The sequence below is a fragment of the Equus asinus genome, chromosome 17 (assembly GCF_041296235.1).
Source record: "Equus asinus isolate D_3611 breed Donkey chromosome 17, EquAss-T2T_v2, whole genome shotgun sequence".
Taxonomy (NCBI): Eukaryota; Metazoa; Chordata; class Mammalia; order Perissodactyla; family Equidae; genus Equus; species Equus asinus.
The window spans coordinates 26,377,523-26,389,022 of NC_091806.1; the positions used below are offsets into that span (position 1 = coordinate 26,377,523).

The 11,500-nt window shown below is 39.5% G+C and overlaps 1 pseudogene; it reads left to right on the top strand.

Annotated features, from left to right (window-relative positions):
* Positions 1-5,800: 5,800 nt before the first annotated feature.
* LOC123281849 (olfactory receptor 4S1-like) lies at positions 5,801-6,562 on the top strand (annotated as a pseudogene).
* The last annotated feature ends 4,938 nt before the right edge of the window (positions 6,563-11,500 follow it).

Below are 11,500 nucleotides of genomic sequence, written 5' to 3' on the forward strand. Positions count from 1 at the left end.
GAGGTGGGAACTGGGATGGAAATGAGTCCTTGGAGGAGAGGTTGAAGGTGTTGAGATGTTTAGGTGGGAGTATAGTAGTCTGGGGTGGGAGTTAATAATGATCCTTATTTTGTCAATGTCTTCTCTAATTCCTGGAAGAGCAAATGATGTTGTCTTCATACTACATGAGATTCTATCTGAACCCTAGAAAACATTCATGCCCCTCACCTCAGCCTTCTCCCTCTAAGAAACTGATCTTAATGAATATTGTCCAGAGACTTACAGAGGAAGGTCATGTATTATAGTATAAGTAGGAACTAATATGAAGCTCATAAATATATAAATGTCCAAATAAATTATGGGACTTTTTTTTATAATGCACCATTACAAACCTCTTTTGAAAATTATCAGCTTGGGGAAATGCTTAAATGAAGTGTGATGGGAGAAAAGTTATGTATGCATTTCATATACATTTGGGAGAAGTGTTTGCATAATTAAAGGAAACAACAGAAAGAAATACACCATAATATGAATGATTCCTAATTTCTCATTGTATTTTTCCACTTTCAAAATTATCTCTAATGATTATGTATGAACTTGGACAAATAACTTAATCTCTCTGAGCCTCATTTCCCTTATGTGTAAAATGGGGATAAGAACAGTAAATACATAAAAGGAATGTTTTGAGGATTAAATAATATAAGGTGTGTATTATTTTATAATAAATAGCATAACAGTAAAATACAAGTGATGATGATGGTTGTGAATTTATCTGGAATGTCTGGGTTGGAATAGAATCTCATGAATGAAAGTGAAGGGAGAATAAATCTTGACTTGGACCACTGCACCGTGTTGTTCCCTCTTTATCCTTAGAGAGATTGACTTTATGCGCAGGTGACTGACCATCTTTCCCATTAGGTATTCCAAGATTTATGGTTCTTTGTACTTGAGATTTGATAAAAACGTTTTTAAATGAATAGAAATAAAAAATAACTTTGGAAATAAATCCTATGGCATTGCCCTTATAAACCAATCTCCCGTCTGAGTCCAATATGCAACCATTGAAATCTAATTATCCTTGATATTTATTGGGCACCTTTTAAGTGCCAGGCACTCTGCTACATACTTTGACATTATCTCACAATGGCAATCCTAGGTGATTGACTTATTAGCTCCCTCTGAATATGAGGAAACTGAGTTTCTGAGAGGTCAAGTAAGTTGCCCAACATCATTCAGCTGGAGAGTGGAGAGTCCCACAAAACCTGAGTCCAGCACCTGGGGTCTTGCTGACTGTGATGCTGCCTCCTAGAGCAGTTTTCACATGACAGCCCAGACACCAACCGTGCAATCTTAGGCAGGCCTTTGATCTTACTTCAGAAAGCCCTTATTGATTATTTTTGGAGTGTTACAACTAGATAGAAACAATGTGCATGTGTTACATTTACTGTAATTCTGAACAAAAACAAAATATGGTAGAATTTCTTTGCCATGAAAAAAATGCTTAGGTTATTTATCTGCTGCCAAAGTCTCCTTTTGGGTGTACTCAATGATCACATTATTTTTGGTTGTAGCATTCTCCTCCAATGGTGGAAACTAGCTGGCTATTTCCAAAGCTCTTTCTCCTCTCTATCCTGTGGGTAGACGTAACCATCTGATCAAACCATCCTCAGAATTTTAGAAGAGAGTAGAAGAGTAATTTTTCTGTAAAATACGTATATTCCCTACTAGGGAATTTCTGGGAAATGGAGAAACTTCATATGCCCTGGCAGAATGTCCCAAGAAATGGCAATTATTTCTTTGTTCCTGCCTCCGACATTGCCATTGCTTATTGATCTCCAAACTTTCAACCACACCTTAATTTGTCTCCTCTGAGTGAAAACCCTTTGTGCCAACCTCAGTGAGTCTATTCTCCAGGCATTTCTATTTTTCTTGTTAGTCTTCTGTGAACCCTTTACTAGGTTCCTAAGTCTCCTGGAGATGCTGAGACTGGAGCTTGTCTAAGTCCTTATATTATATGATAGAGAATCTCTTTACTGTTCTGTCGTTATCCAATGTCATTTGCCTTGATTTTTCTCAACCACAATAACAAAAGGGTTGTGATAAAAACAATGCTCAAACACAGTCCTGCAGGATTTTACTTTCTTTGTCCCCACTCTCTACCAACCTCCCCTTGACAATGAATCATTAATAACCATCAACCATCCTCCAGTTTTTGCTGATATACTCACAGTAGAGCTTACCGTAGTTTTCCAAGTTTATTGATTGATGTACCAGAAACGAAGTGGTGAAGCCCAGCTTCCTAATGTCAACCTAACTTTACCCTCTTTTCAAAGAAAAATCTTAATTTATTCTTAAAACAGCCATATTGGAAAAGGCATTTTATATGGTCCTATGCACTTACGAGTCAGTGACAGTCTTTGTTGGCACTTAGGGGGCTCAACAACCTTTGCTGAATTTAATACAAATTTTAATCTTACAATAATTTATTCACAAATTACTTAGAATCTGAGACATTCACTTATTCATTCATTTATTCATTCATTCAGCATGTTTTCATGATTTCTGCAGGTGAGTCTCTAGTCTCTGTTCTGACATTATACATGTTCCAGGGTAGACATTTGCATGGACTCTCACAGTTTCTAGATAACAAAATGCTTTCTGCATACTGTATTTATCTGTGACATAAAAAAGGAGCTATGGTTATAAGTTATGACACAGTAAGACCTTGAGGAAAAAACTCTGCCTATGTAAAATGAAAGAATAAATAAAATACATTTCCAAGGGTGGTTGTATTGATTTGAGATAATATAAGCAGGGATCTTAGCCTGTGTCTGGCACATGTTGGTGTCAGTAAATATTAGCTCAGTGAAATAAGATTATGAGCAACTGTAAAGCCCTTTATATGTATGTTGTCATTATTTTTGACCTCTACAACTACCATTTATTCATTTAATCAAGAAATATTTAGTACCTACAATGTGCTAGTCAATGTTTTAGGAACTTGATATATTAGAGAACCAAACAATGAACTCTGCCTCAAGGAGCTCATTTTCTAGTGGGGGAGGGGTGCAGACTCTAAAATACAAATGTAATAATTAAATTATGTAATATATTTGAAAGAATATGTGCTATGGAAAGAAGAAAAAGCAGCACAGGGTAAGGGGACTTTGGAGTGCTGAGAGGTTGTGATTTTAATACGGGATCAAGTAGCCTCCTTGAGAAAGTGTTATTTGCACAAAGTCTTCAGGGAGGTAAGGCAGTTAGCCAATAGATATCCAGGGGAAGATTGTTCTGGGTAGAAAGAACAACCAGTGCCAAGATCTCAAGGTGGCAGCATGTGTGATGTATTTGCTAAATATTGAGGATACAGGTGTACTTGGAAAGGAGGAAACAGTGGGAGAATGCGAGGAGAGGAGGCTAGAGAGTCAATGGGGACCAGATCATGTAGGGCCCTGTGTGTCATGGCAAAGGTCTGTATTTTAATCTGAATGGAATGGGTACCCACTGCTGGGCTTCAAGGGAACACTCAGGCTATTGTGATGAGGTTAGACTGGAGGTAGGGTATGTGGTAGGAGGAGAATTAGGACCACTGGATAGGAAGAAAAGGAGAAATGATTGAGGCTCAGAACAGGGTGGAAGCTGTGGAGTTGGTGGGAGTAGATTCTCCTTACATCGTGAAGGTAAAGACAAAGGGAGTTTTTTTTTCAAGGAAGTTCAGCCCTGAGCTAACATCTGCCACCAATCCTCTTCATTTTGCTGAGGAAGACTGGCCCTGAGCTAACATCTGTGCCCATCTTCCTCTACTTTATATGTGGGATGCCTGCCACAGCATGGCTTGATGAGTGGTACCATGTCTGCACCCAGAATCTAATCTTAACTGATTAGATTTGAGATATGAGAAAAGAGCATGGACTTACAAAAACAAAAACCAGATTAAGAGTCAAAGAATTTATTTAGGATCAAGGAATTGCCATTTGGGCAGCATGGACTCTGGTAGAAACCTAAATAGGGTCCCACTAGGGTATAAAAGTCATGAGCTTTTAAAGGCAAAGAAAGGAGGTTGTAATACAAAGAATTTTCAGTTAGAATTGGAAGCAGAAGCTATTCTTGGCTAAACATTGATTGGCTATTGAATCTGTCTTCAGAAAGTCCACAGTCCTCAGTCTTTGTGATCAGTCTCTGTTCTCCCCCTGACTTCTCAAAAAATTTCATATAAAACAATTACTTTTTTGGTACAGTCCAAAGGTTTGGCCCAATCCAAGGTTCAAGACAGCAAGACAGTTTCTGTGGAAAGGCAGATCTAACTCCATTTAAAAATGCCTCCACTAAAGTCAAATGAGAAGAGAAATCAAGGATTGCTCAAAGATTTTTAGGCTGAGCATTCAGGAAGTTGTATTTACACTTAACTGAGATAGAAGCCTGCCAGAAGAATATATTTTAGGGGAAAGTTCAGGAATTTAATTTTGGAAATGTTTATTAGTTCCTTTATTCCACAAACATTTACTGAATGCATACTATGTGCTAGATATTTAACATTAGATAAACGCAAGTGGTCAGGAGCCTTGCTATCAAGCAACTCACAGCCTAGTGGGAAGAGTGGGCATGTAAAGAAACAATTACAGAACATCATGATGATGGTGTGTACCAGGAACAATGGAGTACAGAGGAACTGACAGATATCTTTATCTTCTTAAACTTTGAAACTGAGGTCTTGAAAAGTTAATTGATTTGCCAAAGTTCATAGTTATTATATAACACAGCTGGGACCTTATGTTATTGTGATTTATAGTAAGAAATATGTATTTGGTCTTTGTCCTATTTGTGGCACAAATCTTCTAAAACCCTTGGAATTTCCTGATGGGGGAGAGATAAAGTTGTCTTTTGTTATGTTAATGAGGTAAGTTTTCGGTTGTTTAGAAACTCTTTTAATATTTTATTGGGGTCACATTAGTTTATAACATTCTTTATATTTCAGGTGTACATCATTATATTTTGACTTCTGTATAGATTGCACCATGTTCTCCTCCAAATGTCTAGTTTCCATTCTTCACCATACATATGTGTCCCTCTCTCTCTTTTGCCCTCCCCCTACCCTCTTTTCTTCTGATAACCACTAATCTGTTCTCCTTGTCTATGTGTTTGTTTGTTTATCTCCCACATATGAGTGAAACCATATAGTATTTGTTTTCCTTTGTCTAACATTTCTCTGAGCATAATACCCTCAAGGTTCATCCATGTTGTCACAAATAGCATGATGTTGTCTTTTTTAGAGAAGAGTAGTATTCCATTGTGTATATAAATATAAGTACATATAAAAATATATCTATAAATATATATATATGTGTATATACCTGTTCCTGAGTTATATCCTTTTATAATAAACCAGTAATCCAATAAGTAAATTCCTTCTCTGAGTTCTGTGAGTTGTTATAGAAAATTAATGAACCCAATGAGGGAGTTGTTGGAAACTCCAAACATTAGCCACTAGGTCAGAAGCATAGCTGATAAATCCTGGGCTTGCAACTGACATCAGAAGTGAGGGAGAAATCTTGTAGGACTGAACCCTTAACCTGTGGTATCTGATGCTATCTCCACATAGACAGTGTCAGAATTCAGTTGAACTGTAGGACATTCAACTCGTCTCTGAGAATCACCTGTAGATGTGGGGAACCTCTCTCCACTAATTGAAACTGAGTATTAGAATCATTACTAGACCTGAATAGAGCTTTCTGACTCACCAGTTTTGGGAAACTTTCTTACATCATGTAATTTGTTTCCTTGTAGAACTAACCTCTTTGTCAGTGCTTGGGGCAGAGAATCCATGGACACCAAGAACAATGTGACTGAATTTGTGTTATCTGGCCTTTTCCAGAGGAGGGAGATGCAGCATGTGTGCTTTGTGGTCTTCTCCCTATTCCATGTCCTCACCTTTCTGGGGAACCTTCTGGTCATCATCACCATCAATGCTAGTAAGACCCTGAAAGCTCCCATGTATTTCTTCCTTAGCCACCTGTGTTTTGCTGATATGTGTTATCCTTCCGCTACCACATCCAAGATGATTGCTGACACTTTCACGGAGCACAAGACAATCTCCTTCAATGGCTGCATGACCCACCTATTTTCTGTCCACTTCTTGGGTTGTTCTTTTGGCCTGCTGGGGTGCTGGCTTCCTGCATTCCATCCTGCAGACTCTCCTTACAGTCCAGCTACCCTTTTGTGGGCCCAATGAGATTGAAGCTTCTTCTGTGATGTTCAGCCCCTTCTGAAGCGGGCTTGTGCAGACACCAATGTGGTGGGGCCCATTGTGGTGGCCAAAAGTGGCAAGATCTCTTTAGTGTCCTTCATGATCCTTATCATTTCCTACATGATCATCTTACTGAACCTGAGAAGCCGGTCATCTGAGGGCTGGAGCAAGGCTTTGTCCACATGTGGCTCACAGACTGCAACTGTCCTTTTGGTCTTTGTGCCCCCCATGTTCGTATACATTCATCCCTCTACCACCCTGCCTGCTGACAAACTTGTGATCCTCATTAACATTGTCATGCCACCTTTGCTGAACCCTCTGATCTACACGTTCAGGTGAAAAATGCCATGAGGAAACTGTTGCCAAGCGGAAAATGCCACGAAGCCCCTCCCAGGGGGCCTCAGGGAAGAAGTGACACTACAGGGAACCTCATCCAGCCGGGAACTTGGGAGGCTCTGATATTGTAGAATCTTACATAGGATTTGGAGCTCGAGTTGGAAGCTTGTAATGACAACTCTCCTCCTAGCTCTTTTCATAACAATCATCCCACATGCTCCTTCAATCCTTCATTCATTAAATATTATTGACTGTCTCCAATGAGTGAGACACTGCGAATCAAAACGAAGGATGTAATGTCTACCCTCAAGGGGGTCACAGTCCAGGAGGGTCTTAGTGTGATGTTCAAGGGTTCATTCAGGAAATCTGTGAGAGCCTGTGAATGTAAGAGCCTCTTGGAAATTTAGATATGTCATCTATACAATGGAGAATAGCGCTAGATAATTCCTTTATGGTGGCATATGCAGTGCTTGATGGAATTCATTTTCTTCTCTGTTATGATATTCAAGTCATTTTACTTTTCCTGCTTCATTTCATGTTCTCAACAGGCAGATGAATAAATAAATGTGGGGAGGTTAAAAGATTTACCCAACGTTACACAGTCAGTTCAAAGCAAGGTGGGGACTAGAATCCAGGTTTCCTAAGCCTGCTTTTAGGACTCTTCTCCCCTCAAGACTCCTTGAGAAAATTTGAGTGAATGGACTCAGCAGTACAAACGAGGAAGTGTTGAAGGACCGAGGACTGATGGTGGGTTGGGATGATGGGGAGCAGACCCTGAGAGAACAATTTCTCAGTATTTGTCCAGCAGTGCTGACTCCTCTTCAGCTGATTCCTCTTCAGCCAAGCAGGGACTGCTGCCCCCATGCATCCCTGTTTCTTCACTCTATTTTGCTGCTAAAGGGAGACACTTTGTGCAAGATGAAATTAGAAGAGCCGGATTCGTCATCCTGCTTAATTGACCGTTTCTGGATCATTTAACCTACTTGGGTCTCAATTTTCCACATTTACAAATAGAGATAGTAACAATACCAGCTTCAGAAGGTTGTTAGAGGACAGAATGGACTTTGGAAAGTCCTATATCAAAGTTTATTGTGCAGAGGTGGCTGCTGCCTCTGTTCCTTTATAATGTCTTCTGTTCCCTTTTCTCATCCTATTCCCCACTATGTCCCTGCCCTTTCTCTGGAAGCCTTTGTAACTACCAGATTGATTATTCACTTTGCAAATGTGTATTGATCACTCAACATGTGGTTAAGTCTGTTATTTCTTTTTTTCTGTCTGTGTTTGTCTTTATTCAGTACAGCTCCAGTACCCAACACTTCCCTAGCTTTGGGTTGGGGGAGAAAAGCAAATAAAGGCCACCAATGCATGAATGTGGATTGGGGTGGAGCCTGATGCAATGTGAGGGTATACTTGAGACATTGGCCCCAACATCAACTGTCCATCACTGGTCTCTAACTCCCCACAGGTTCCAGGTGGGATCAGCGAAATTGTCCATGAGGAACAGGTCTTGGACCTTCTGCCATCCCCAACTCCTCTTCCTGTCTGCCCTCTCTCCTTCCTAAAACAGGTCCAGAGACCAAACTGTCCAACTGGCTGGGAAGGTGGGAGAAGGTAGGTTGGACAAGGCCTGTGTCCAGGTCTCAGGCCATGTCATGGTACCTTTCCTGAGTAGGAACTGGAGGTACAACAGAAAAGAAGCAGACAAAAATTCTTGTACTCATGGAGCTTATATTTAAGTGTATGATAAATACTGACTCTTCTTGAAGTCTTCCAACATGCCAGATACTCTTTTAAGTGTTTTCAGTGAGCCTAAGCCTCTTAAGTGAACTTCACAAGAGTTTCTCAGTTTTGTTTTCTCCACTCTTAGGTTGGAACAGCATGGTTACAGCTAATAGGAGTTGGGTGTTTTTTTTCCCTCAGGTCAGTTAGGCTCTGTTGATACCCCAGCAGGTTAGGTTCTGCTTAACTAGTTTCCCCCAAGGGCAAGCCATGTTAAGAACAGCTGCAGGGCCAGCTGGGTTGTGTGATGATTAAGTTCCAGGAGACAGAAAAGGAGAAATGGGGGAGGGTAAACTGATCATTTTCCCTTTTAAGAGAGTTTTGAATAGTACCACAAAGCACTTTTACTTTCATTTTATTCGATAGAAACTAGTCACGTGCTTACCCTTAATTGCGAGGGAAACTGGAAAGTCTAATTTTTTATTATGAGTGGAATTTTGTTCTGAAAAAAAATCAGGGTTCTATTGTGTTCCTAAAGAGGAAGGGGAGAATGCATGTAAGGATTGGTATATTGTCTGACATAGTCAATTACATACATAATTTCCCATGAAATTAGATACTTTTCCTAAACACGATTTGTGATGGCTTGCTAATATAATAGTCTAATTGGGGCCTAATTTACTTAATAATTCACCCATTTTAGAGCTTTTTGGTTCATTTATTATTTTTTGACAATATTTAATGAGCATGTACTATTAGCCAGGCCTTGATGGAGAAACTGAGGCACTGAGAGACTACGTGAATTATACACGAATCCATGAGTGTTAGATACATGGTATGATGGCAATAGTCTAGCCCAACTCTGTCATTTATATAAAAGTAGGAACAGGAGGGTGAGGAGTAGAGAGGTGAAATGACATGTCTTAAGTTACATGGTTAACCAATTACTGAACCAAAGCTAGTGCTCAGAGTCCTGTCTCCCTGTCCAGTCCTCATTTTAATGTCTATTCACTCTCCTTTTCATTCTCAGTAGTCCAGTCTGGAAAAAAAGGTTCCTCTGATGTCTTTCCTTCAACTTTCTTCTCTACTACCTTATTATTGGGTGCAAAAACTTTATAGAAATCTCACTAAACTAATTGAAACAGATTTTGAACCTTTTCCCAAGTCATAGTTTAATTGGCAAAGTTTCACTGAAGGGAAAAGAAATTCCATGGGGAAGTTCTTCCCTTGATTATAGTGTATAGCTGATTTATTTTAAATGGTTAGAGGATCTAAGCATTTAATCAAAAGCCTTGGACTTTCAGTGGGTGGAGTGGTTTTCTCCATCAAAATCAGGATCTTAAAATCTCTGGGTTTGATGCTTTCTTTGGCTTTTTAAATATTTTTTAGGCATTATAAATGCAAATATCAACGCAATCCAGATCTCATGAATTTTCCTGTTCTTGTAGTTCATCTTAGCCCTCAGCTACTTTGCTTTCTAAAGCCCCCAGGAATACTGGTGATTTGTTCTTGGGGGCCTGCTTTTTGAATTGCAATAGCAACCACCACTCAGTACCATCAGAAGGCAGCTTAGTGCTGTTGAAAGAGCACTGGTTTCTAGGTCAGTACCCTGGGAAATATCTATCCTGTGGTCTGGGAATCTAATTTACTTCTCTGCCTCTGTTGCCTCATCTGAAAACAGAGCAGGTCAGAGTAAAAGGTCTCTATGTCTTTTCAGCACCACTCTGAGCTGAGTGTGATCTGGACTTTGCTCATTGGGAGCCTTCAGTGAAAGATCAGCTGGGAGGGTAATATTAGGCAAGGGACCTTGCTTGTCCAGGAACCAAGATTCCCAGAGAGGAATCCAATGCTGCATCTCACCCTAGTTTTCCCAAACCAGATTATCTCCTTGAGTAATTGTTTATTCCAGCAGGGTGGCTAAGTTCACCCTGATTGGAGGCATTTGAATGCTTTTGAGATCCGTATAATCCAATTCCCTGTTCTAATGAAGAACAAAATCACACCAGATTTTATGACCTAAAGGTAGGTGTTATGACTGAAAGTAAGGTGCAGAGACTTTAAGCAGCCACAGATGTTAGGCAGGTCAGTTCCTGTCTTTGAGCCATGTGTGTTCATTTGTAGACAAGGTGCTTTGGTCTGAAGTCTTTTAGGGGGGTGAGCAATGACTTTGTTTATTTTCATTGTAAAATACACGTAACATTAAATTTGGTGATTTTTAAAGTCCTTTACAATTTTGGGATCCTGTGAGGCTCCATTTGGGATTGCCAAATGAGAGGATGTGGTTGGCATGGAGGTTCCATTACTTCACTCTGAATTCAGTCACATGGGCACGTGAAGCTCTCTCATATTTTTCCTGGCCATTGTTTGCTTTCTGTCAATATGCTCTGGTCCAGTCCAGCAGGATGCCTGATGGAGAGTCTATATGCTCAAATACAGATTTAGATTTTTACATGCTGTCACCTTTTCTTTGCCTGCTTCTAGATGAGGCAGCATTGTGGGGAGAGAGGGGGTATTTCTTATCAGGTCAGTGGGAGAGACAGTGGGAATTACTGATGGCAGATGGTAGAGAGAGGCATAAATACAGAAAAGGCAGAGATGCCCAAAAAGGAAAAGGTGGTTTTCAAAAAGGAAGGCTATCAGGTATTCCATTCTTAGTGTAAAGCCTAGAAAAACTGGACCTATGTGATTCTCCTCTCTGAATGATCTCTCAGATTGGCCCTATTATATTTTCCTTAATTTCACAAATGGATAAAAAAATAGATTGAATTCATGCTCATATAAGAAGTTTGTGCAGGCAAATAAATATATCTTGGATTTCTAATGAAAGGGCATATTTAATTTCATCTCTTCACTTATGTATTATGTACGTAGAAATTGTATAGGGAAGTGGTGAAGAGCACAGGATCTGTGATTAGGCTCCTTTGATTAAAATCCTGGCTGCACTGCTGTGTAACCTTAGGCTAGTTAATTCACCTATCAGGGCTTCTGTTTCATCATTTATATAAAAAGGGGTGATAATAATAGTACTCATACCAGAAGTTTATTCTGAGAATTGAATAAATTAATGTATATAGAACACATAAAGTGTATGGCACATGGTACTATTGACACACTAACTATAGTTATCAACAAAAATACAATTAATAATAAAGGTTTAAGAAGAATATCGGATAGGTAATTTTGGATATTATTATAATACATTTCTTATTTGGAGATACAGAT